Raw genomic sequence first — 25,419 nt, forward strand, 5'->3', positions numbered from 1 at the left:
TAAATAAATAAATAAATAAATAAGTCCTCCACCTGAGATGTGAAACAAATACAAAATAGAACAAAAGAGTTTGACAGTTGGGATAGCAACATATCTTTTATATTGATAAATCTATTACTGAAGAATGTGGTTTACATATTTAACAAATTGGGATTCCTATTATTGGACATCAGATTTAGACACTTTTGCCCATCCAGTCATAGGCAGCATCAGACCACCACAGGCTTTAGGACAAAGAGTAGCAAAATAGAATGCATGCCCCTGATATAGCTATGCTCCAGAAGAAAAAGGAGGGCAAGGAGATGAACTATGCATGCTTAATTCCACTCCTAAACTCATCAATCAGCAACTCTTTCTTGCTCCAAGGGGAAGTATAAGAAACCAGAGGAGGAAGGAAGAAGAGCCTCCCTTTCCCAACACCAAAGATTATAATTAAATCAATAGGTGGCATGCAAGGATTTAGACTATTTATTCCTAGTCATTTGAGAGTGATCATGTCAAGACTGGTATAGGTGAGCAGTGAGAGAGGTTCAGGGAGGAGATCTGTTAGAACAAATGTGTGTCACCAACCACCTCCTACATAAACACTCTCTTTTACTGACCATCTACCAGGACTATTACTTGTCATATATTATTCTATTATCTAAAAGTCATGTCTTTTTATTATCTTATTGAAGAAACTCTCATTTAGCACTTACTCTATGCCAGGCTCTGGGATACAAAACAAAATATAATGGTCCCTGCCCTCAAGTCCTTATGTTCTAGAAGGCAGGAGCTGTAAAGACAACTATCAAAAGACAACTCTAATAAATCAGGAAAAGAACTATAACCAAAACAAGCACATGACACCAAGGGAGCCCAAAGAAGGACTCTTAAACCAGACCAGTAAAGGCTTACAGTGAGGAGGTGATATGTATCCTGGGGTTTAAAGGATGACTTACAGGCACAAACGGAGGAAATGTAGAGACAGCAATACATAGAATGACAGAAGGGGCACAGGGGAGCATGGGGTATCTCAGAATAACACTCAGTTCAGAGGGACTTGGTAGATTTGCATTTTTTTAAAAAATCGCACTGAAGAATGGATTAGAGAACCTAAAACTGGAAGCTGGGCAGCTTCTAGTAATCTGGCAAATAATCTAGGCAAGAAATGAGGGGAACCTAAGACAGACAATGAAAATGCAGAGAGGAAGGGATAGATTTGGATGATAGTTAAGTGTTAGAATCAACAGGACTTACGTCTCTTGGGAGGAAGCAATGTGGAGACAGAGGCGTCAAGGATTACTTCTAAACTGCTAAATCCAGTTGCCACACTGCACAACTTTTTTTTTTTTTTTTTTTTTTTTTTTTTTGCGGTACGTGGGCCTCTCACTGTTGTGGCCTCTCCCGTTGCAGAGCACAGGCTCCAGATGCGCAGGCTCAGTGGCCATGGCTCACGGGCCCAGCCGCTCCGTGGTATGTGGGATCTTCCCGGACCGGGGCACGAACTCGTGTCCCCTGCATCGGCAGGCAGACTCTCAACCACTGCGCCACCAGGGAAGCCCTGCACAATTTTTTAATCTCCTAAAGTGGGGTCTTTCCTCCAAAGCTGCTCCCCTCAGTTTGCAACCTGTATTCCCCAAACATTTCAGACAGAGAGACTGGCATATGCAGAGTTGTATGCCTGTGTTGTGCTAGTATCACAATGCTAGATTTCCAAGAAGATCAAGAGTTAACTGTATTTACAAGGTTAGTATGTACTATACACATCCTCCTCCCTCTTCGTGTCATATTATAATCACTCAGATCTTGATAATTAACATGACAACTGACCCTTTGACAATCATATTAAACTGCATGACTTTTTCTACCTCCCATACTACATGGTAATTACATGCATGATAGAGAGTGGGAGGCTTTCTCCTTTAATACACTGGCTGGGGTTAAAATATTTGGGGTGTCAAAACAGATGGCATCAGGCACTATATTCTGTATACAGCTCAACTTATTCCATATCAGCAGTGGAAAGGATGCCTGACAGAAAATCTATGGCTCAGGCTCCAGTGTAGAAAACATTAATGCAAACATCCTCTGCCCAAAGGACTTGGCATTTACTACACTTTCTACTGGAAGCACAAGGTTCCTGTGCCAAAGGTCAAGGGCAGAGGGATTAACTTTTCCCATATATTTAAGCAAACTGTCCATCACACCAGAAGTGCAAGCACACACACATACATGCACACCTCACTTATTGTAGTTGATTATGAAAAAGGTCAACTGAGTGATCTGCTGCCAGCACACACACACATACACACACACGCACGTGCGCATACACACACATACACACCCCTGCTAACATTAGGAAAATAGAAAAGGAATGACCAGCTTTTAGATTTCAAACAACAAAGAAAATCTAGTCATTCCTGTCAATAGATTCTATTGCTGTCAAAGGTTGAAATTCAAGGATGTTCACTTTTCAGTTCAACAGGTCATTTATCCCCCAAAGACCTTGCAAAGCAAGAAAATAAACAACCTGTGTGTTTGGCAAATGTCAATACATATTAACAAATGAATTATTGGGTAAATAATGCTTGAGGATCATTTCAACTCTCCAAATATTACAATATACTTATAAAAATCACATAGGTAATCTATATTTGCCACTTAGCAAAGAATATGGCACTTAGCAAAAAAATAAAGTATTTCTTTCCTGGTTTTTTTATTTGCTTGGGGATCTAGAACACTATATATATATGATATAAAGTGAATATACTCACATATCGCATACGTTTTATATGTTACACATACATACATTTATATATTATATATCCCATGTTATAAATTATAAAGCACATGAAATACGTTACAAATATATGTATATTTATAAGTTTATATTTCTCCAAAACAAATCTAAGGTTTTTATATTTATATTCTTCCATTTTGTACGTTCATATTTCCCCCAAATTAAAATCTATCTAGAGTGGTAAAAACATGCACCCAGGTGAGGTATATAAGAAAGTTCTAATCATCACTCCTCCTTCCCATTGTCTTTTGAGTGCATTTCGTGAGTCCCAGGGAAGTAGTTAATCACCCACCATGAGTGATGTCATCCACTTGTGTGTCATCTTGCACATCCATTACAGAGCACACACTGGGAATGTACAACATCTCCCATAGGGTCAGATAAAAAGGAAAACCTTCTTTCCTCCACTGATAGGTTTGAATGATGCAAAGCAGGTCAGGTTGAAAAAACAAAAAAAAAAAGCTGCTCTGTAAAATTCAAAGCCAAGAAAGAGTTCAGACTGAATCTTTGACAGAGACTGCTTTTAAAGAGACCTCCTATCAGTAAAAAGTGCTGTTCTCCAGGTGATTTCGCAAATATTTTTAATGCCAATTCATGCCAGTATTGACACTATGTTTTGACGGTAAGAGGAATTAAAATGATTCTGAGTGCCTGAGGTGGCTCTACTGACACATCAGATTACACTTAGTGTGTTAATAGCAAAGCAAAGTGGAGCAAAGCAATCACCCTACCATGTCTGGCTTATTAAAGCCCTTTCCAGCCAGGATGGTGTACCTTGCGAGGAAGAGACATCTCAAATAGAATCAGTAGGCTTGGAATATATATTAAAAAAAAAAAGACTCAGAATAACACATTCTCAAGCCTTTAAAGGTTATGTTCATTCTTTTCAGTGAGACTATACAAAAACTGGCTCTTTATCGAGCACTCAGAATTTCCTCCATCGGGAATTCCCTGTCTTGAGCAGGAGGAGAATAAACATAGCAGCTGCAGCAAGACCTGGGCTCCAGGCCTGAAGGCTCCAAAGGTCCACCTGGGGATCAGCAAGGATCTTTGGGTCTGTGCTTTCAATGTTAGAGCAAGGGGCCTAAGGTGTACAGGGCTTCATGAATTGTCACAATCTCATGCAATTCTAAATCTTCTAATCATGCGGAAGGGGCCTGCTAACAAAGGTCAGCTGTGCAATTTGTTAAGAATTATTCCCACAGCTGAAGTCTACATGGAGAAAGTACAAAGGACAATGAAGATTAAGCTCCTATCAGGCCAATGGGGATGACAATTCTAACATCCTCTTTCTTTCTTCAAAGACAAAAATATCATCAAAGTAGACCCTACCCAGAGAGCTGGGTATGCTTTAAGTGAGAAAGAACTAATAGCCCTTTCCTAATTATTTTCTCAAACTCCCTCTCAAAAAAATCTGGCACTTTGGTAGGGAACACCTGATATTTCATACCAGTAGAATTACATCTTAGAATTTCTAGATTTAACAGGAATTACCATAGAACGGGCATTTGTTACCAAGAGGTAACAATTCTTGTTTGTCTATTTACAACTGAATAGTTACTTTACCTTTTTGTTTTTCAAGGTTTTGTTTTTTTTTTTTTTCCATCTGATTCAATGCAACCTGGAATAGAAAGTATCTGTTCACACCTAGGACTATGGGATTTCCAAAACATTTTTTTCGTCAGTGTGTTTATATATGAATCTAAGTGGAAGAAAGCAGATAATTCTCCCTAAAAGACATATTTTGCAGCTATCTGTGGAAAACAGGCAAGCCATTGCTCGCCTAGTACTGGTAATCACAAAGCATTTTTCTGAAAGCTTTGTAAATGCTTTTTGCCCTACAGATAAGAGACTTAAAGTAGATAGAAATAAATGACAAGGCTCTCAGTGACTTACCTCTATGGCACTGCTCCTTGCCTAGCAGGCTGAGAACTCCAAGCTTTTCATGTTTCCTGTCAGGTTTGACTCTCCTGCTGCCAGCCAAGATGTGCTGGCAAGGAAGGCAGTGGGGAGAAAAGAATGTGAACAGGATCTGAGTCAGCCAGACCTAGGGTTGAACCCAGCTCTGCCACTTACTAGCTGGGAAGTCCAGCTTCTTCTATGGTCAAATTAGGATGATAAACTCGTACCAGACTATGGTTAGGAGAAGTAAATTAAAGTGTCTGGACTAGTGCTTAGAATACAGGAACTAGTTATTTTTCCTTCTTGGAGCACATGCAATGCTTTTTGCCACATTGTGAAAACAATCAATATAACAACTTATGTTTACACACCAAAGTGAGAAGTACCCCACAAGGAATAACCTACTCATCACTTTACTTAGTCCATATATGCCTTCAAATTCCCAGCAGTGTTAGCCAGCTTTTTATGAACTCCCCATTGCAGAAGTCATTGGCTACATTTTCTTCCCTAAATGCATTCTCTCCAATTTAAGAGAGAGCCCAGGAGTTTGGGCTCAGAGTGGAATGGATATCTAACATGTTGACTGCCGATTCTCACCACTAAAGCTAAAGCTAAAGCTCCAGAGTAAGAGCAGAGGATAACTGAACTAGAAAAAAAGCTTTTGTTAATTCTCACATTCATAATTAGTTCGTTATGATCAAAAAAAGATGTTCCCACTGTACCCAGGGTAGTTTCTTAGTATCCTCTCTAATCCAGAGGAATGCTGCCTTAGCTCTGTCCATGGTATCTCCACACTGAGCCTGTGAGAACCCGGTGCACCACTCAGCCCTGACACCTTCAACTCTTGCATCCACCGCTCTCCCCATTGACAGGCAGAGGAATGAAGTTCTGAAGTGCCATGTGCTCTGTTTCTGCTTTTTCCTCTCCCCCAAGGCCAGCTCTCAAAATATATATTGTGGTTTTACCATTACTTGACTTCCCTTCTCCCTCCCCTGTCCCAAACTCACTTTTTCTGATCATTACCCACATCAACACAGAACTATTCAGCAAAAAGGATTACACTGCATTTAAAAGTTTTTAAAATTATGTATCTATACATTTATATACATATATATTAAGATAGCCACCTAAAAATAAAAATATATATTCTAATATATTTATTTTACATCTCTTTTGGAAGAAGCTAGAAAGAAAGGGAGGAAGGTAGAAAGAGAGAGAGAGAAGAATTTGTCTTTCTTCAGTTTTTCATATGAGTGTTACTACTTCTACACCGTTATAGTAGTCTCCAATTATAAATTGCTGTTGGCTTTCTTAGGATCAATATGCCCAGAAGTCTAAATCAAATCTGAATTAAGATCAAGTCCTCTTTCAGCTATTATGTCTACATATTGCCAAATCCCCCAAAACAATAGAGATCGTCTCTCCAAAGTGGTACCTCCTCATCCACCATCCTGCCAAGTTCTGCTTTTTATTGTTGCATCCATATGTTGAGTCAACACGTATACACTGAGTCAACAGGTATACCAGGGACTGTACTGCACTGTGTGTACAAAAATATATAAAGCACTGTTCCTGACCCTAAAGAGCTCAGAATAAATACGGGAGACAGTGAAACCAGCAGTTAGCTAACATAATGGATACAATATTAGGATTATGCACATGACACTAGGAAGGCTAGAGAAAGAAAATAATTCAAACTAAGAAGTCATGGAGGGCTTCCCAGATTCCAAACTGGGTTCCAAAGGTAAAAAGGTGTTCCTAGTAAAAAGGTGTTCCTAGCAATGAAAATAGCACATGCAATGCCATGGGAGTATGAAACAGCACTATACTTACGGAAAACTGCTCTTCATCTAGTAAAAGGGCCTCAGAGTATAGTGGTAGGAAATAGGATTAGAGAAGCAAGCACAGCTAGATCATCAAGAATTTGGGGTGCTAAATTTATCCTGTGGGCAATAAGGACTGTCAAAGAATTTTAATCGAGGAAGTGATGTAATCACATTTGCATTTTAAAAGCTATGGCCACGGGCTAAAGACTAAATTTAAGTGGGATGGAGGGTAAAGCCACGGAGCCCATGCAACTAGTAATCCAAGCAAGAACTGCTAAAGCAGTAGTCTTGGCTATAAAAAGGTAGGGAATTTGGGAGCTAAGACTGGACAAGCCATTTATAGCTATTAAGTGAGAATGAAAATGGACACAATAATCTCAGATGACTCCTGAGTCTCTATCTTTGGTAGAATGATGGTGCCATTCCCTAAGACAGGGACCATGGAAGGAGGAACATATTTGGAGGAAAAATGAGCAGTTCAGTTTGGACATTGAATTGAGGTACCCATGAAACACAGGAAAACAGTAGTCTTTGGACAGTTAGATGTATAGTTCTGGAAATCAGGAGAGGATCTAGGCAGGAAAAAAGACCAGTGACCAGACGGTTTATATTGAGTTTCCTGGATACTCACTACTAACAGAACACCTTCTCCTTTGTGCTTTTCTTTCTCCCTTCTTTTTCACTTCAGTGTTTTCTTACTCTCTTTGACCTAAGATCACTTTCAATCATAGCACAGTTAATCAAATATGGCTTTCTTTGGTCCCTGCTATATATTAAGGCAAAGGAAAATAAGAAAACTAAACTAATGAGATGAACCAATTTTAATATAATCAATTTAGTAAATTTTTTGTATGTAAGAGAGCAGGTGCTCCACACAAGTTAACAAAACACTCTGAATATTAAGTTCTAAAAAATTAGTTTCATGCTTTCCACCTTGCAGTATTACTAAAAAGGATATTGCATTATTTTATTGTTTACCAAATGCCCACACATAATAGTAAAATAGGCTGCATGTCCTACTTGTTCCTTCTACTTTTTCTAGAATAACTATCGAGGAAAATCACTTATATTTGCAATATAGAAACAGCAGGACATTTGGGGTTCCTGAGACATTGGTTGTGATTTTGCGTAATATCCATCTTTGGATGGGAATATGCACAGCTCTTTCCACTGTTTCAGGTTCAGAGCTGAAGGTGTGGAGAATCTACCTCAAACTACAAATTATTTTGAATTGGACGCACATGCCACGCATTTGTGGACAGCCTAGCATTTGGTACCTGTCATGTGTCCCGTCAACAAATGCAGGAGAAAATGACTTTTCCCTCCTCAAGCGCTATGCTTCAGAAAAAACATGATGACAGTTCTTCTCCAGTATTATATTTTGTGGGAGGAGAGAGGTTCATTTCAAATTAATTTATGATCTGTGAAAAGTGCTAGAAACATGCTTCACTGCACCTAGCAGCATAGTATGCACCATTCCCTTGTAAAATCCATTTGAGGGGCTCTCAAGGCGAAATGATGCTCCCTACTCCCGGGTCAGGCTGCCAGCATTAGCTACTGGTATTCAGAACCATGGAATCAATTTAAGGAGTCAAAGAGGGCTGTCACAGGGAGAGGCTTGGAAAGACAGCACTAAATGCCACTGCAGTGGCTGCGCCTTGAGGAATTTCAGTCCACCAGAGGTATCACCTAGGCCAGTGCACATATGTTTTTTGAAAACAAACCAAGTCCCTTTCTTTCACAAGAACCTCATTTCTCATTATTGGAGTCTGTGCAGGGCAATAGCCAGTTTTTCATCCAGTTTTGCACTAATGTAACGCCTGTCAATAGTCAATTGGTCCCATTTGATCCAGGGCTTACACATACCAAGGGACTTCGTTACAATCACCCAACGTGTCAGGCCCTGATTAAAGTTGTTTTTCCTGCAGGGCTTATGGATCCATATCTATTTTGCTGCTCTCCAGCTGTCTCATAACTCAACTATGAAGCTTTCCTTCAAAGCTAGGCCTTTTGGTTGGCACCTGTTTTCACACAGCAATATTACTACTATACACAATTACAAAACAATTTTTTTCAGAGATTTATAAACTTTTCTTCAGATTCACAGCAATTCACACCCACCACATCTAAACCAAAATTGTATTAATCAGCTGAGAGAGAATAGAAGACTGGCATCAAACCCAAACGTTTACCCTTCTGTACTCCTGTTTTTTAATTATAAATATCATTGTATTGACAGTCAGATTTAGACCAACTACAAGGTAAAGAAATATTTGTTCAGGGCTTCTCAATAAGGAGGGAAGCAGTGTTGTTATGGAATCCAGAAGCCCTTTCTATAGGTTTTGGTAAATATTTGTTCTGAAACTGTGGGAGGCAAGTAGATCTGAGAGACAAGATAAGAAACAAAGAACAGGTAATCTAAAGTGAAGGCTAGTGCTTGGGACAGATTCCAGAGTGGAACAATTCCTGGAAATTATTAGTTAAGGTAGGATCCAGGTACTACTCAGTAGCTAGATAAATTACACGCAGGGAGAAAAACAAAGTATGAAATATCCACACCAGAAATCAGGACACATCTGCATCAGAGTTTAAGGTAAGGTTATGGACTGAAACAGATAAGCAATAATAATAAAGAAGCACGCACCCAGGCAAGGAGAGAAATACCTGGGGATTGAGTACCCAAAATCAAAGGATAAGGATGGCAAGATTTTGGTTTTTTTAATCACTGTGGTAGCCACAGGCTGCTACCAGTAAAGAGATCTTCTAGCGAGGCAATCGTCTGCCCCAGCCAGGAGCCTTAGCATTTCTATGAAGGCTGAAACAATTCCATAGCAGAACAGCCTGTGAGAAGTAAATGACTGCACCTGGAAAAATGAAGGAACAGGCTCAGCAAATCCAAACAAATGAGTTTCACATGAGATGCTCCTTCCCCTCGCAGCTTAGGATTTTCCTTTTTGGAGCTAAACAGATTTTAAATGGAAAGTGTCCACTGATTTGTGGGTCCATTCTATGGACTCCATATGAGATACTTGCACATGTTCCTTTAGCTCATACCATTTCCCCCAGCTTCTCTAAGTTCTGGGGGGAATTAGGGGTAGGATACAACAACAGAGAACAGACAAGGGAAAGACTGGAGGTCAAGGAGTCCAAGTTTTAATCTCTGCTGCACAATCCATTCAGAGTTTGAATCTGGAGAGGTTTTTTAATTTGGAGAATTGCTTTAGAATCCTCATTTTAAAGAGACCAGGGATGTCGTTATTCATGGGAATCATTCATGGAGATTTGGGGTTTAATCAGGATACTAATACTCAAGAAAAGACTGAGTAGAACAAAAGCTATTCTTTTCTTAGGAGCCAATTGCTTTAATAATATATATGGTAACAGATCTTTTAAAAATATTCTACCAAGGATGAGAAACCAATTTTTAATAATATATTTTATACAATAGACATTGTCCAGGTGAAAAGCCTTGACTAACAGCCCTAACAAAATACTTTTTACTAATTTTGGCCTTAAATGCCTCTCTCTGATTATGAACAGCTTCAATTATCACTACTACAATTACTCAAATTGGTAACAGTGTTACAATGGTACCTCACTTCTAAAAGCTTCCTGTTGGCTTAAGAGTTTTTTTCCCTATCATTTTTTTTTCAATTGTGATGAACAAACAAGTATCAAACGATTATTCAGGACATTTGAAAGAACTATTAGAGACTTGAAGATTGACTTTAATATTCCTCCTAGTACTGCAAAGCAAAACTTGATTTGAGGATCTATTTTCTTTGAGTCTTTGGTGCTGAGAAATAAGATTTAGTATGTTTCAGAGCTATGTTTATAGTCAGATTAATATCAAGAAAAATAGATATTCTGGGGGAAAGAAAGGGAAATTTTCTCTTTATCATGTGAATTTTTCAGAGGAAAATAGTCATAAATAATGATGGAAGATCAAAATTATTGGTGTTCTAACTTTTTTATTAATAAATGAAAGCAAAAAATGATTTCTACAAAAATATCTTGAAGGCACATGAAAATCATTTTTTAATTTTGTTTTTAACCAGTCAGATATATTTGTGAAAAATGGGATGTTGCTGTCATTTCAAAACTCTGAAAGGAAACTTATTTTGCAGTCATGTTATTTATTGATAAACTCATGCCAAGAGAAGCCCCTCGCTTTGACTCACTACAGATTTCTCTCTAGAGCCATAGTAGGCTTATAAAAGTATAAGCACCACCCAATGACAGAAAGATAATTCCCTTGAATACTTCCCAGAAAATGTTCTAATATCTTGTTCTTTAGAAAATTAAAGAAGAGGAAGAAACTACATCCAAAGTGCAACTCTACTGTGGTCAAAACTACTACATGTTGCATTGAATGGTGGAATGTATGCCTCAAAGCAGAAACCTTCAAGTATCACCTTAGGAATTGAGGTGAGACATGGAGCACACTTCTGTGCTGAGAAAAATTGTCTCCGGTACTACTGCTGTGTTTATTATTCAGATATTACTAAGCACTTGAAGTAGCAAGAATGAGAGCCCACTGTTTCTAGAGAGAACTAGAAACTATTTTATCAATAGAACAATCTCACAATCTGTTGACTGTCGTGGCAGTGATCCCTGGTGTTCTCATTTAAAGCAATGAAAATTTTAATCCTGCTCCCACGGAAGAAAAAACTAGTCCGTGAATGGCAGTGTTCAGTCAGTGGCATCTACTGCTGATGTTACATTCAATTGAGAACATGCAATAGGTGTATAAAAGTAGTAAGAATTTTGTAAAATTTCCATTTGATTCTATAAATGTATAAATCAGTGACCAATATTCTCAAATGTTCTATAAAATATAGATACAAATGTCACCAATTAAAAATGTCTTTCCAAGAAAGAAAAACCCCTTTCAAGCCAGAAGTAAGACAAAAGGTCTTAGGATGTGACCACATATTGACATAAATTCCCTTTTCCTCTTCTGTTTCTCTTTACTTAAATTCCTGTTTCCATTTCCTCTTCTATATTTTTCCAGTTTTTGCACCATTTTATCTTTACCAAACTGCTTATTTTACTCCCTCCTCATACCTTCACATGTTAAAGTCTCATCTCTTTGTCTTAAAGTCTCATCTCTTTGTCTTTTCCTCATTTTATTATAGATTTTTGGTTTGCAGTTACCATGAGGCTTTTGTATAGCAGTCTATATATACGTGATTATTCTTAGTTGTTGATCTCTTAATTTCAAATGCATTTTTTAAAACCTTGCATTTGTGCTCTCCTCCCCTCATGATTAGTTTCTGATATTATATTTTATATCTAATTGTTTTGTGTATCCTTTAACTGCTTATTGTGGATACAGATGATTTTACTACTTTTGCCTTTTAACCTCCCTACTAGCTTTATGTGTGGATGATTTCCTACCTTTACTGTATGTTTGCCTTTACCAGTGAGCTTTTTCATTTTGTAATTTTCTTGTTTCTAGTTGTGGCCTTTTCTTTTTCACCTAGAGAAGTTCCTTTAACATTTGTTATAAAGCTGGTTTCATGGTGCTGAACTCCTTTAGCTTTTGCTTGTCTGTAAAGCTTTTTTTTTTTTTTTTTTTTTTTTTTTGTGGTACGCGGGCCTCTCACTGTTGTGGCCTCTCCCGTTGCGGAGCACAGGCTCCGGATGCACAGGCTCAGCGGCCATGGCTCACGGGCCCAGCCGCTCCGCGGCATATGGGATCCTCCCAGACCGGGGCACGAACCCGTATCCCCTGCATCGGCAGGCGGACTCTCAACCACTGCGCCACCAGGGAGGCCCGCTTTTTTTTTTTTATACTACATTTTTTTATTAGTTTCTGCTTTATAACAAAGTGAATTAGTCATACATATACATCTGTTCCCACATCCCTTCCCTCATGCATCTCCCTCCCTCGCATCCTCCCCATCCCACCCCTGTAAAGCTTTTGATTTCTCCATCAAATCTGAATGAGAGCCTTGTTAGGTAGAGTTTTCTTGGTTGTAGGTTTTTCTCTTTTATCACTTTTAATATATCGTGCCACTCCCTTCTGGCCTGCAGTTTCTGCTGAAAAATCAGCTGATAACCTTATGTGAGCTCCCTTGTATGTTATTTGTTGCTTTTCCCTTACTGCCTTAATATTCTTTTTCTTTAATTTTTGTCATTTTAATTACTATGTGTCTTGGCGTGTTCCTCCTTGGGTTAACCCTGTATGGGATTCCCTCCACTTTCTGGACTTGGGTGACTGTTTCCTTTCCCAGGTTAGGGAAGTTTTCAGCTATTACATCTTCAAACATTTTCTCAGGCCCTTTCTCTCACTCTTCTCCTTCTGGGACCCCTATAATACAAATATTAATGTGCTTGATATTGTCCCAGAGGTTTCTTAAACTGTTCTCATTTCTTTTCATTCTTTTTCTGTTCAGCAGCAATGATTTCCACTACTCTGTCTTCCAGCTTGCTGATCCATTCCTCTATATCATTTAGTCTACCACTGATTCCTTCTAGTGTACTTTTCATTTCAGTTATTGTATTCTTCATCTCTGTTTGGTTGTTCTTTATATTTTCTCTTCTTAACTGTTAAAAATTTCCAACTTCTCACTTTGTTTGTGCACTCTTCTCCCAAGTTCTTTGATCATCTTTACATTCATTACTCTGAACTCTTCCTTGGGTAGGATGCCTATGTCTACTTCACTTAGTTCTTCTTCTGGGGTTTTATCTTGTTCCTTTGTTTAGAACATGTTCCTCTGTCACCTCATTTTGTCTAAGTTGCTATTTGTATTTTCATGTGTGTGGTAGGTTAGTTACATTTCTTGACCTTAGAGAAGTGGCCTTCTGTAGAAGACATGCATTCCAGCATGCATTCCCCTCTCATCACCCAAGCTATATGCTCTAGGGATTCTCCCTAAGAGGGCTTCATGGGTCCTTCTGTTGTGGTGGGCTATGTGAGTGGTCTGGTAGGCTTGGTTGGCCCCTAGCCCAGTTGATTGCCAGGCCCTACTTTGTGCAGATTCTGCTGGCTGCTCTTTAGTGAGGCCTGGAAATGAGGCAGCTGGCTGCAGAACCCTAGGGGTCCCCAGGGTAGTGCTGGCTCACTGGTGGGCGGCATCAGGATCCTGAAGACTCCAGGGCTGTTGCCCGCCCACTGATGGGTGAAGCGAAGTCCTGGGGTTAATGCCAGACTACTGGCAGGCAGAGCCAGTTCCTGGAGTCTGGCTGCAGGGCCCAGGGATCTCAGAGCTCATTTCAGATTGTTGGGTGGTGGGGGATGGGGGATTGGCTCCTGACACAGTTGGGTATGGGCTCTGGGGTGTCCCGAAGCTTGTGTCAGCCTGCCAGTGGACAGGGCCAGGGCCCAGCTGGTCCCAGGGTAGGGTCTGGCCTGCTGTGAGTGGGCTGGGTATGCAGGCTGCGGGATCATGGTTCTCTTGAGTCTGGTGTCTGCCCCCTGGGAGGTGAGACTGGTCTAGAGGTTAGTGCAAGCTTCCTGAAGGGTGGAGCTGGTACCTGCCCACTGGTGGATGGAGCTGGGTCTTGGTCCTCTGGTGGGCAGCTCCATGTCTAGGGGCGTGTCTAGAGGTGGCTGTGGGCTCAGGAAGCCTTTAGGCAGCCTGTCTGCTGATGGCTGGGGCTGTGTCCCCGCCCAGTTAGCTGTTTTGCTTGAGGCTTCCCAGCATTGATGCCTACGGGCAGTTGCGTAGGGCCAGGTTTTGGCACTAATGAGTAGAAGGAGGGTCCCAAGATGGCAGCCACCAGCAGGAGTGTTCATGCTGTAGAATGTTCCCAAATATGACTGCTACCAGTCTCCATGTCCCCAGAGTGACCACAGCCAACCCCAGCCCCACTTCTCTGGGAGACTCTCTAAGACTAGCGGGCAGGTCTGGCCCAGTCGCCTATCAAATTACTCTTTCACCCTGTGACCTGGTGCACATGAATTTGGTGTGTGTCCTTTGACGTCTCTATTTCCCCCAGTCCAGTGGGTCTCCTGAAATTAAGCCCCTCTGGCCTTCAAGGCCAAATGCTCTGGGGACTCATCTTCCCAGTGCAGGACCCCTAAGTTGTGAAGCCCAACGGGGTGCTCAAAACTGTCACTCCTGTGGGAGAACTTCTGCAATGTAATTATTCTCCAGTTTGGGAGTTGCACAGCCGGGGGTATGGTACTTGATTATATTGTGAGTCTGCCCCTCCTACCCATCTCACTGTGGTTCCTTCTTTATGTCTTTAGTTGCAGAAGATCTTTTCTGGTAGGTTCCAGTCTTTTCCATCAGTGGCTGTCCTACAGATAGTTGTGATTGTGGTGTGCCTGTGAGATGAGGTGAGCTCAAGGTCTTTCTATTCCACCATCTTGGCTGATCTCCTGCCTTTTCCTCATTTTTACTCAAACCTGCTGTGAGTCTTCTTTTCATATACCACCAGAGGAGGTTCAATACTCTTGTGCTTTCATTTAGAAATAGTATAAAGCACCAAGAAAGAGATATCTCAAATTTAGGTAAGAATATATGATATATTTTTTAAAATAAGTGCTCAACTAGAGAGACCTAGCATCCAAAAAGAAAATCATAACAACAAAAAACAATTTATAGAGAAATGGGGTATTGCCCAATTGAAAAGGAATTAGAAGTTACATGTCTTGACCATTCTACCAACTTTGAGTTCAGGATTTGTCTTTGGACCTCTATCTCTGAGCTAGTGACTTTACCATAATTAGCACTTAATAAATGTGTATTGAATTATATTAATGTAATATCTAAGTTGATTCAAGTTTTCAACCACCATCAAAACTGTCTGGTTAATTAGATGTCTGTATTTCTTGGGATGAGTTTCTTGTATTCATGTACAGGTAAGAATAATGAAAAACAATCATCTTAACACTGTCTACTTGTAATACCTAGATTACTGATCATCTACTATATTCAAGTTTCTCCTATGAAGGTCATTAGGATACTCTCAAATTTTCCAACAATATTTTGATGCCCACTTTATAAATGAGGAAACAATCTGAAGGTTTTGACTAGACCATATAATTCATCCAGTAAGTAAAGGAGTGAGGGGATCTGAACATAGCCTCTCTTGTGCTGAACTCGTGTTCTTTCATTACCCCACACTACAATTGTAGCCTTAGGAACAATAGACAGTCTTGAAGTGATGCTACGAAGAGAGATTCTGAGCCTTAAAACAATTGATACAACCTGTAAAAATAAACAACTTTTTTTTCAAATTGCCCTTCCAAGAAGTCAGGCATTCTTGTCATTTATTTCTGCATGTAGAGGGCCACATTGTTTGAAGTTGTATTCAATCAGAGGTATGTTTCCCATGTGCCTACTGTCATCTCTTACTTGATTATAGAAAAACTAAAACATGCAGCAAAGTGTGTAATCTTACCAGCACTGGTTACACTTCCTCCTTATTTACTGTTTGAAACTATGCCCCTTTCTTCAGCAAACAATACACTTAGTTAAGAATAACTCTATTATCGTTCTGTAAACAGGACTACTACAAAGGTGACACTCAATTTCTGCAGCAGAGGAAAGCAGATGGCTCTTCATGGCTCCCCACTGGCCAAGCCACAGAGTGGCCTTGAGGGCAGCCAGGTGCCTGCCCTCTCAGGATGAGACATACAAATACAGCTGCTCTGTGGGGAGAGAACTGGACAAGAGAGGCAGAAAAATGACTGTCTAGAGGAGAAAAACTGAAGCAGGAGAGAAGAGGCCAGAACAACAGGCTCACTTAGAATTTGTTCATTTTACCAAATAATTGCTGCAGAGGAATAAAGACCATTGATATATAGTCTCAGTTATGTCATGGGACAAAGCATAACGTTCAGTCTGATGCCTGGGCTTCTTGCCCATAATAAAACGTTATTGCATAATAAGACTGATTTCCTGCATAAAAAAGAGTTGAATAATATTTATTTCCAGTGTAAATTATCACCATTAGTTCACAAAATGCTTTCCTTGTTCAGGAATTACAGGAAGGAGGAGATGTCAAAACAGAACATAAAGTAGAAGCAATTTAAATATATTACTAATTCATAATCTTTTCATGGAATCCTGTAGTTTACCAAACACTGTCACCATTATTTGGCTAAATTGGACCAAAACCAAACCTTATAAGACAGGGTCTATAATCCTTCTTTTACAGGTGAGAAATCTGAGACTAATTGGGTTACATAACTTGCCCAAGGTATCACTGGTTGTGATGGTTAATTTCATGTGTTAATTTGAGAGACCACAGGGTACCCAGATTAAACATTATTTCTGGGCGTGTCTGTGATGGTATTTCCAGATGAGATTATCATTTGAATGGGTGGATCAGTAATGCAGACTGTAAACCCAATGTGGTGAGAATCATCCAATCTAATGAGGACAAGGACAGAACAAAAGGCAGAGGAAGGAGAAATTCACCCCTTTATTTTTTCTGCCTCACTGTTTGAAGTGGGACATCTCATCTCACCTTCCTTTGCCCTCAGACTGGGATTTACACCATCAGCTCTGCTGGTTCCCAGGCCTTCCGACTTGAGGAAATTACAGCATGGGCTTTGCTGGGTCTCCAGTTTGCAGATGGCAGATTGTGGGGTTTCTCAGCCTCTGTAATTTCATGAGCCAATTCCTAATATATATATTCTCCTCCTGGTTCTGTTTCTCTGGAGAACCCTGGCTAACAGAAAACAAAGAATCCAGGACTTTACTAGGGACTTCAAATCCAAACTCCAGGAACACAATTTCTATAAGACTATACAACATCCAACTGAGTGTTTTACTTTTGAAAAAAAAATGTGTTGAGTCAGCTAATTCTCTCATGTATTTCCACAGCCAGGGCATGTGACCTGTACAGTTGTTCAAGGTTCTGCAGCTAGAAGGGCCCTGCCCTTAGTTTAATACCCTGTTGTTACCATCTTGACATTTGAACAAGGTGCCCCACATTTTCACTTTGCACTGGGCCCCACAAATTATGTAGCCAGAGCTGTCCACAGCATGGAGTACAAACCAACTAGCATAGATCACACTGAGTCTTGATTGTGGGTTTAGTAATGTATTGTTGCCAGCAGATGGCCACCCCTTCTGAGTAGCTCTCTGGGACCTTCCATGACAGGCCCCAGTTACCTTTGATCTCATCTGGGCCCTTCGCATTCTCCATTCCAGCCACATTGCCTCTTGGCACTTTTCCTACTACATGAAGCACCATCTCCTCTGCCTAAAAGACTTCTCCCTCAGATATTCCTGGGCGTCACTCCTTCTCTTCATTTCTCTGTTCAAATGTTATTTCCACAGAGAGAACTTCTCTGACCATCCATTTGTGTTTACAATGCCCCCACTTTCTCACCCCATTATTTACCCTGCTTAACTTTCATTTATAGCATTGCAATACCATCTTAAGTAATACACAGTCATTCATTTAATTTTCATTGCTGTTCTGGGCTAAATTGTGTCCCCACAAAACTATATGTTGAAGCCTTAACCCCCCAGTACCTCAGAATGTGACTGTATTGGGAAATAAGAACTTTAGAGAGGTAACTGAATTAAAAGGAGGCCATTGGGGTGGGCCCTAATCATATCTGACTAATGTCCTTATTAAGAGGAGGAACTTTAGACACAGAGACACCAGGGGCATGCACACACAGAGAAAACGTCATGTGAGGACACAGCAAGAGGGTGGCCACCTGCAAGTCAAGAAGAGGGTCTTCAGGAGAAACCAAACTTGCTGACAGCCTGATGTTGGATTTCAAGCCTCCAGAACTGTGAGAAAATAAATTTCCATTGTTTAAGCCTCCAGTTGGTGGTATTTTGTTATGACAGCCCTAGGAAACTAATACAATTGTCTTTGCCATCCACTAGAATGTGATGTCTCTGAGAGAAGAGATTTTGTTTCGTCCACTGCTAAAAGGCTCAATGCCAAGCAATCGACACAGTAGATATTTTTAAATTGTTGAATAAGCAATGAATGATCTCACAATTCCTTAAGAGGAATTTGAAGAGAATCTCCAAATACTCTGTGATATCAAAATGTTTTATTCTATGCTACCTGAATTAATTATGCCACAGAAGGAGACTTGGGAACCATTTTGTTTAAACAAGGGTTTTCATTGTAATGGAACTTGACCAGCTCTGTGTTTTTAACCAGGCTTGTAATGCAGCCACTAATGGATTAGGTCAGGACCAAGAGACTGAAGATCACAAAACATGCTAGAAGGAAGGCTTTTGTCACATGGTGTTTGTTATTAGAAAAATTACAAAAACAACCTACAGCAAAAATCAATCGGGAACTAAAAGGATACCATACAACCTCCCTCCCATGCATCTCTTTGATAGTCAAGATGAGTTAAAACTAATTACTTTTAGCACTTCTAAAGCTACATAACCACAGCTTTATTCCAACAAACAACACATTCAAATTGCTGCATGTTCCTCAGGTTGTGTCAATATTACCACAGCTTTTGTCCTCATATTAACAGGACAAAACATGAGAGTAGCAAATTACTGGTCATCACATTGATCGATAGTCCCAGAGTTCTCCACTCCTATGCCCAGGGTGGCTAATATTCCCTAGGAGGTGACAGATGCTGAGCTTTTCAGGCATTTCTGCCTCTGATGACGTTTTTGACATGGGCAGTTAGCCTCTGACAGCTTCCACTGGGTAGGTAACTGGAGCTACCTGAGTGTCACAAGGCCCTAAAAGAACATAAGACCTGAAGTTACCCTCTTGGGCACAGGACATGTCTGCTTGCTGCCTAAAGTAGTACAGACCTATAGAAAATGTTACACAGATGTTCATGATTTCCATTTCTAAATGTATGAGATCAAAAGGTAAGCCAAATTGTAGTAGAAATTTCAGAGTGACTCCTATTTTACACTTGGCTTCCTCACAAATCTTATTTCCATGCTACTGAAAATAGGGAAACAATTAGATGTACTAAAGGCACCTAATGCCAGCTACTTTGGCAAGCTTGTTAATACTTTAAGTCATTTAATTTTCAACCTAAACCTCTGGAGTAACTATTTCTATCAATAAGGGGTGATGGGGCTTCCCTGGTGGTGCAGTGGTTGAGAGTCCGCCTGCCGATGCAGGGGACATGGGTTCGTGCCCCGGTCTGGGAAGATCCCACATGCCACAGAGCGGCTGGGCTGGGCCCATGAGCCATGGCCGCTGAGCCTGCATGTCCGGAGCTGGGAGAGGCCACAACAGTGAGAGGCCCGCGTACCGCAAAAAAAATTTAAAAATAAGGGGTGATGAATCTAAGGTTCAGAAAATTCAAGATCATGCACTTAGAAGTGACAGTAATGACATCTTCACAACATGCCAATTTCTGGTGAAAGAAGCTATCTCCTCCTTTCTGAAGGTCAGCCCTTACCCTATCCTCAGCCTTTGAGATTTAGTTGGGGCAGACCTAACAAGTGGTTCTGCGAAATGGAAATGTAACCTAGGTCCATGTATCCACAGCAATGAGTAATGAGGATGACATCTGGGACTTTTGCAGGAATTGCTAAACAGATAAGACATTACACTGAACCTACCACATGTCATCATAGGAAGAAAACCTGGCTAGAAATGAAGATTCCAGAGAGAAAAGCAAAGCAAAAAATGGAAAGAGATGGTCCAGAGAGGGACTGGAAGAGAGAAAGAGAGAGAGAGAGAGAGTACAGAAGCATAATTTGACCCCCACATCTAGCCATGCCAGAGAGCCATAGATGCATACTTTGACTTTTCCTTTTGTCCGCCATCGACTTTTTTCCCCAAAAGCAAATTTAGGTATTTTTTGTTTTTGTTTTTCGTCACATGCAATCAAGAGTCCTGTAGAATTCCTAGGACAGGGCTATACACTATTTTTGACCAATCATTTTATGATGTTCTTTTTCCATGATGGACTCAATAGTTTAGGCTTTATTTGTTTATTTAGTTTGTTATTGAAAACTAATACCAACAAGGACAATCTGACTCCACTAACTTTATTCTAATAATAATCATTATCAGAATCTCTACATGTGTTACACATCATAATGTAGTGTCAACCCTATTATGAAATGAGATAATAAGTATTTACTAGGGCATCAATATCTTCTGATCCTTGCTGTACCTCCTAAGGTATTGTCAGAGGAAACCAAGGCTTGGAGACATTCGGGGACTTGACCAAGAAAACTTGGCTAACTAGTGGCAGAGATAAGTTAACCACTCTTCACTCTCGTGTTACGAATACCTTTTGGTGTTACAAAGACAAATAACCAGAATGATAGACACCCTTTCCTGTAATTTGTAAAGCACTTTAATTGATTTAAGGTGGGTGAAAAAGCTTCAGTACTAACTAAATATCTTAAGAATGAGGGCCTAATTTCTAAGCTAAAGAGCCCATTAAAAATTTTGCTATGTCCATGGTTTTCAACTTAATTTTGAGGAACCATAGGGCTAAAACTTGGGGTGGGCTTATTTAATAATCAAACATTTTAAAATAAAATTGTATCAAATTTAAACATGGAATTCTTAAAACATCTCCCACAGATTCTGAGGGAAACTGTTTGAAAACCACTATCCTAGAGTACACAGAAAATATTGTTGTCTACTTATTTTTGGAACCAGAGAATAGTCTGCAAATGGACAGAACAAGTCAAAAGAGGCTGAGAACCAGGCATAAGGTCCAGCTATCTGTATGAAATGGGAGTGAAGCAGAATACAGAAAATGGTCACACCTGGAGGCAGCTGTTACACAGATAGCTGGATTGTCCAAGAGGCCCCATAGCAGATAGCGTGGCCAGACAGAGGACTTGAGTTCTAGGTAGCCATAAGGTCAGAGTCATAATCTCAAGAAACAGGAATACTAAATGAATTATCAAAGCAGGGGGTAAGACAAAGGACAGGAATTAAAACACGTTACTGAAACTGGGATACATGGTAGGGCTTAGTCTTGGGATTCTAATTAATAAATGAAGGAAATCAGATCAGAGTAAGATCTATCCAAAGACCTTAATATAGGTCCTCCCAAGCTATCTGTCTGAAGCTTCTTCATTTTTCCAGAAGAGAAACAGGATTACCTCTAGAACCTGAAGCTAGACTAAGCTTTCAGTTGGGAAATTTAATGATCCAGGCATAGAAGTGCTATAGAGACACAGGTTTTACCATATAATACAGCACATATTCCAAAATCTGTTGAGTGAATGTTTACATTTTGAATCATATTGTGACATTAAAAATTTAGCCCTAATTATATAATAAAACAAAAACCTTAAGAACCTTGATATTAGCAGAAACAAGAAGAACTACAATCCGGCAGACTGTGGAACAAAAACCACATTCACAGAAAGATAGACAAGATGAAAAGGCAGAGGGCTATGTACCAGATGAAGGAACAAGATAAAACCCCAGAAAAACAACTAAATGAAGTGGAGATAGGCAACCTTCCAGAAAAAGAATTCAGAATAATGATAGTGAAGATGATCCAGGACCTCAGAAAAACAATGGAGGCAAAGATTGAGAAGATGCAAGAAATGTTTAACAAAGACCTAGAAGAATTAAAGAATTAAAGAACAAACAGAGATGAACAATACAATAACTGAAATGAAAACTACACTAGAAGGAATCAATAGCAGAATAACTGAGGCAGAAGAATGGATAAGTGCCCTGGAAGACAGAATGGTGAAATTCACTGCTGCAGAACAGAATAAAGAAAAAAGAATGAAAAGAAATGAAGACAGCCTAAGAGATCTCCGGGACAACATTAAATTCAAAAACATTCGCATTATAGGGGTCCCAGGAGGAGAAGAGAGAGAGAAAGGACCATAGAAAATATTTGAAGAGATTATAGTCGAAAAACTCCCTAACATGGGAAAGGAAATAGCCACCCAAGTCCAGGAAGCGCAGCGAGTCCCATACAGGATAAACCCAAGGAGAAACACGCTGAGACACATAGTAATCAAACTGGCAAAAATTTAAAGACAAAGAAAAATTATTGAAAGCAGCAAGGGAAAAATGAAAAATAACGTACAAAGGAACTCCCATAAGGTTAACAGCTGATTTCTTAGCGGAAACTCTACAAGCCAGAAGGGAGTGGCACGATATACTTAAAGTGATGAAAGGGAAGAACCTACAACCAAGATTACTCTACCCAGCAAGGATCTCATTCACATTCAATGGAGAAATCAAAACCTTTACAGACAAGCAAAAGCTAAGAGAATTCAGCACCACCAAACCAGTTCTACAATAAATGTTAAAGGAACTTCTCTATGTGGGAAACACAAGAGAAGAAAAGGACCTACAAAAACAAACCCCTAACAATTAAGAAAATGGTCATAGGAACATACATATCGATAATTACCTTAAATGGTAATTAAATGAATGGATTAAATGGTAAAATGAATGGATTAAATGCTCCAACCAAAAGACACAGGCTTGCTGAATGGATAAGAAAACAAGACCCATATATATGCTGCCTACAAGAGACCCACTTCAGACCTAGAGACCATACAGACTGAAAGTGAAGGGATGGAAAAAGATATTCCACACAAATGGAACGCAAAAGAAAGCTGGAGTAGCAATACTCATATCAGAAAAAATAGATTTTAAACTAAAGAATGTTACAAGAGACAAGGAAAGACACTACATAATGATCAAGGGATCAATCCAAGAAGAAGATATAACAATTATAAATTTATATGCACCCAACATAGGAGCACCTCAATACATAAGGCAAATGCTAACAGCTATAAAACAGGAAATTGACAGTAACACAGTAATAGTGGGGGACACTAACACCTCACGTACTCCAATGGACAGATCATCCAGACAGAAAATTAATAAGGAAACACAAGCTTTAAATGACACAATAAACCAGATAGATTTAACTGATATTTATAGGACATTCCATCCAAAAACAGCAGATTACACTTTCTTCTCAAGTGCACATGGAACATTCCCCAGGATAGATCACATCTTGGGTCACAAATCAAGCCTCAGTAAATTTAAGAAAACTGAAAACATATCAAGCATCTTTTCCAACCACAACGTTGTGAAATTAGAAATCAATTACAGGGGAAAAAACATAAAAAACTCAAACACATGGAGACTAAACAATACGTTACTAAATAACCAAGAGATCACTGATCAAAGAGGAAATCAAAAAATACCTAGAGACAAATTACAACGAAAACACGACAATCCAAAACCTATGGGATGAAGCAAAAGCAGTTCTAAGAGGGAAGTTTATAGCAATACAAGCCTACCTCAAGGAACAAGAAACATCTCAAATAAACAATCTAAACTTACATCTAAAGGAACTAGAGAAAGAAGAACAAACAAAACCCAAAGTTAGTAGAAGGAAAGATATCATAAAGATCAGAGCAGAAATAAATGAAATAGAAACAAAGAAAACAATAGCAAAGATCAATAAAATTAAAAGCTGGTTCTTTGAGAAGATAAACAAAATTGATAAACCTTTAGCCAGACTCATCAACAAAAAGAGGGAGAGGGGGCCTCCCTGGTGGCGCAAGTGGTTGAGAGTCCGCCTGCCGATGCAGGGGATGCGGGTTCGTGCCCCGGTCTGGGAGGATCCCATGTGCCGCGGAGCGGCTGGGCCCGTGAGCCATGGCCGCTGAGCCTGCGCGTCCGGAGCCTGCGCGTCCGGAGCCTGTGCTCCGCAGCGGGGGAGGCCACAACAGTGAGGGGCCCGCATACCGAAAAAAAAAAAAAAAAAGAGGGAGAGGACTCAAATCAATAAAACTAGAAATGAAAAAGGAGAAGTTACAACAGATACTGCAGAAATACAAAGCATCATAAGAGACTACTACAAGTAACTTTATGCCAATACAATGGAAAACCTGGAAGAAATGGACAAATTCTTAGAAAGGCATAACCTTCCAAGACTGAACCTGGAAGAAATAGAAAATATGAACAGACCAATCACAAGTAATGAAATTGAAACTGTGATTAAAAATCTTCCAACAAACAAAAGTCCAAGACCAGATGGCTTCACAGGTGAATTCTATCAAACATTTAGAGAAGAGCTAACACCCACCCTTCTCAAACTCTTCCAAAAATTGCAGAGGAAGGAACACTCCCAAACTCATTCTATTAGGCCACCATCACCCTGATACCAAAACCAGACAAAGATACTACAAATAAAAGAAAATTACAGACCAATATCACTGATGAATATAGATGCAAAAGTCCTGAACAAAATACTAGCAAACAGAATCTAACAACACATTAAAAGGATCATACAACATGATCAAGTGGGGTTTATCCCAGGGATGCAGGGATTCTTCAATATACACCAATCAATCAACGTGATACACCATATTAACAAATTGAAGAATAAAAACCGTATAATCATCTCAATAGATGCAGAAAAAGCTTTTGACAAAATTCAACACCCATTTATGATAAAAACTCTCCATAGAGTGGGCATACATGCAATTACTTCAACATAATAAAGGCCCTATATGACAAATCCACAGCAAACATCATTCTCAATGTTGAAAAACTGAAAGCATTTCCTCTAAAATCAGGAAGAAGACAAGGATGTTCACTCTTGCAACTATTATTCAACATAGTTTTGGAGGTCCTAGCCATGGCAATCAGAGAAGAAAAAGAAATAAAAGGAATACAGATTGGAAAAGAAGAAGTAAAACTGTCACTGTTTGCAGATGACATGACACTATACATAGAGAATCCTAAAGATGCCACCATAAAACTACTAGAGCTAATCAATGAATCTGGCAAAGTTGCAGGATACAAAATTAATGCACAGAAATCTCTTGCATTCCTATACACTAACAACAAAAGATCAGAAAGAGAAATTAAGGAAACAATCCCATTCACCATTGCAACAAAAAGAATAAAATACCTAGGAATAAATCTACCTAAGGAGACGAAAGACCTGTACTCAGAAAACTATAAGACACTGATGAAAGAAATCAAAGCTGACACAAGCAGATGGAGAGATATACCATG

The sequence above is a fragment of the Mesoplodon densirostris genome, chromosome 6 (assembly GCF_025265405.1).
Source record: "Mesoplodon densirostris isolate mMesDen1 chromosome 6, mMesDen1 primary haplotype, whole genome shotgun sequence".
NCBI classification, from domain to species: domain Eukaryota; kingdom Metazoa; phylum Chordata; class Mammalia; order Artiodactyla; family Ziphiidae; genus Mesoplodon; species Mesoplodon densirostris.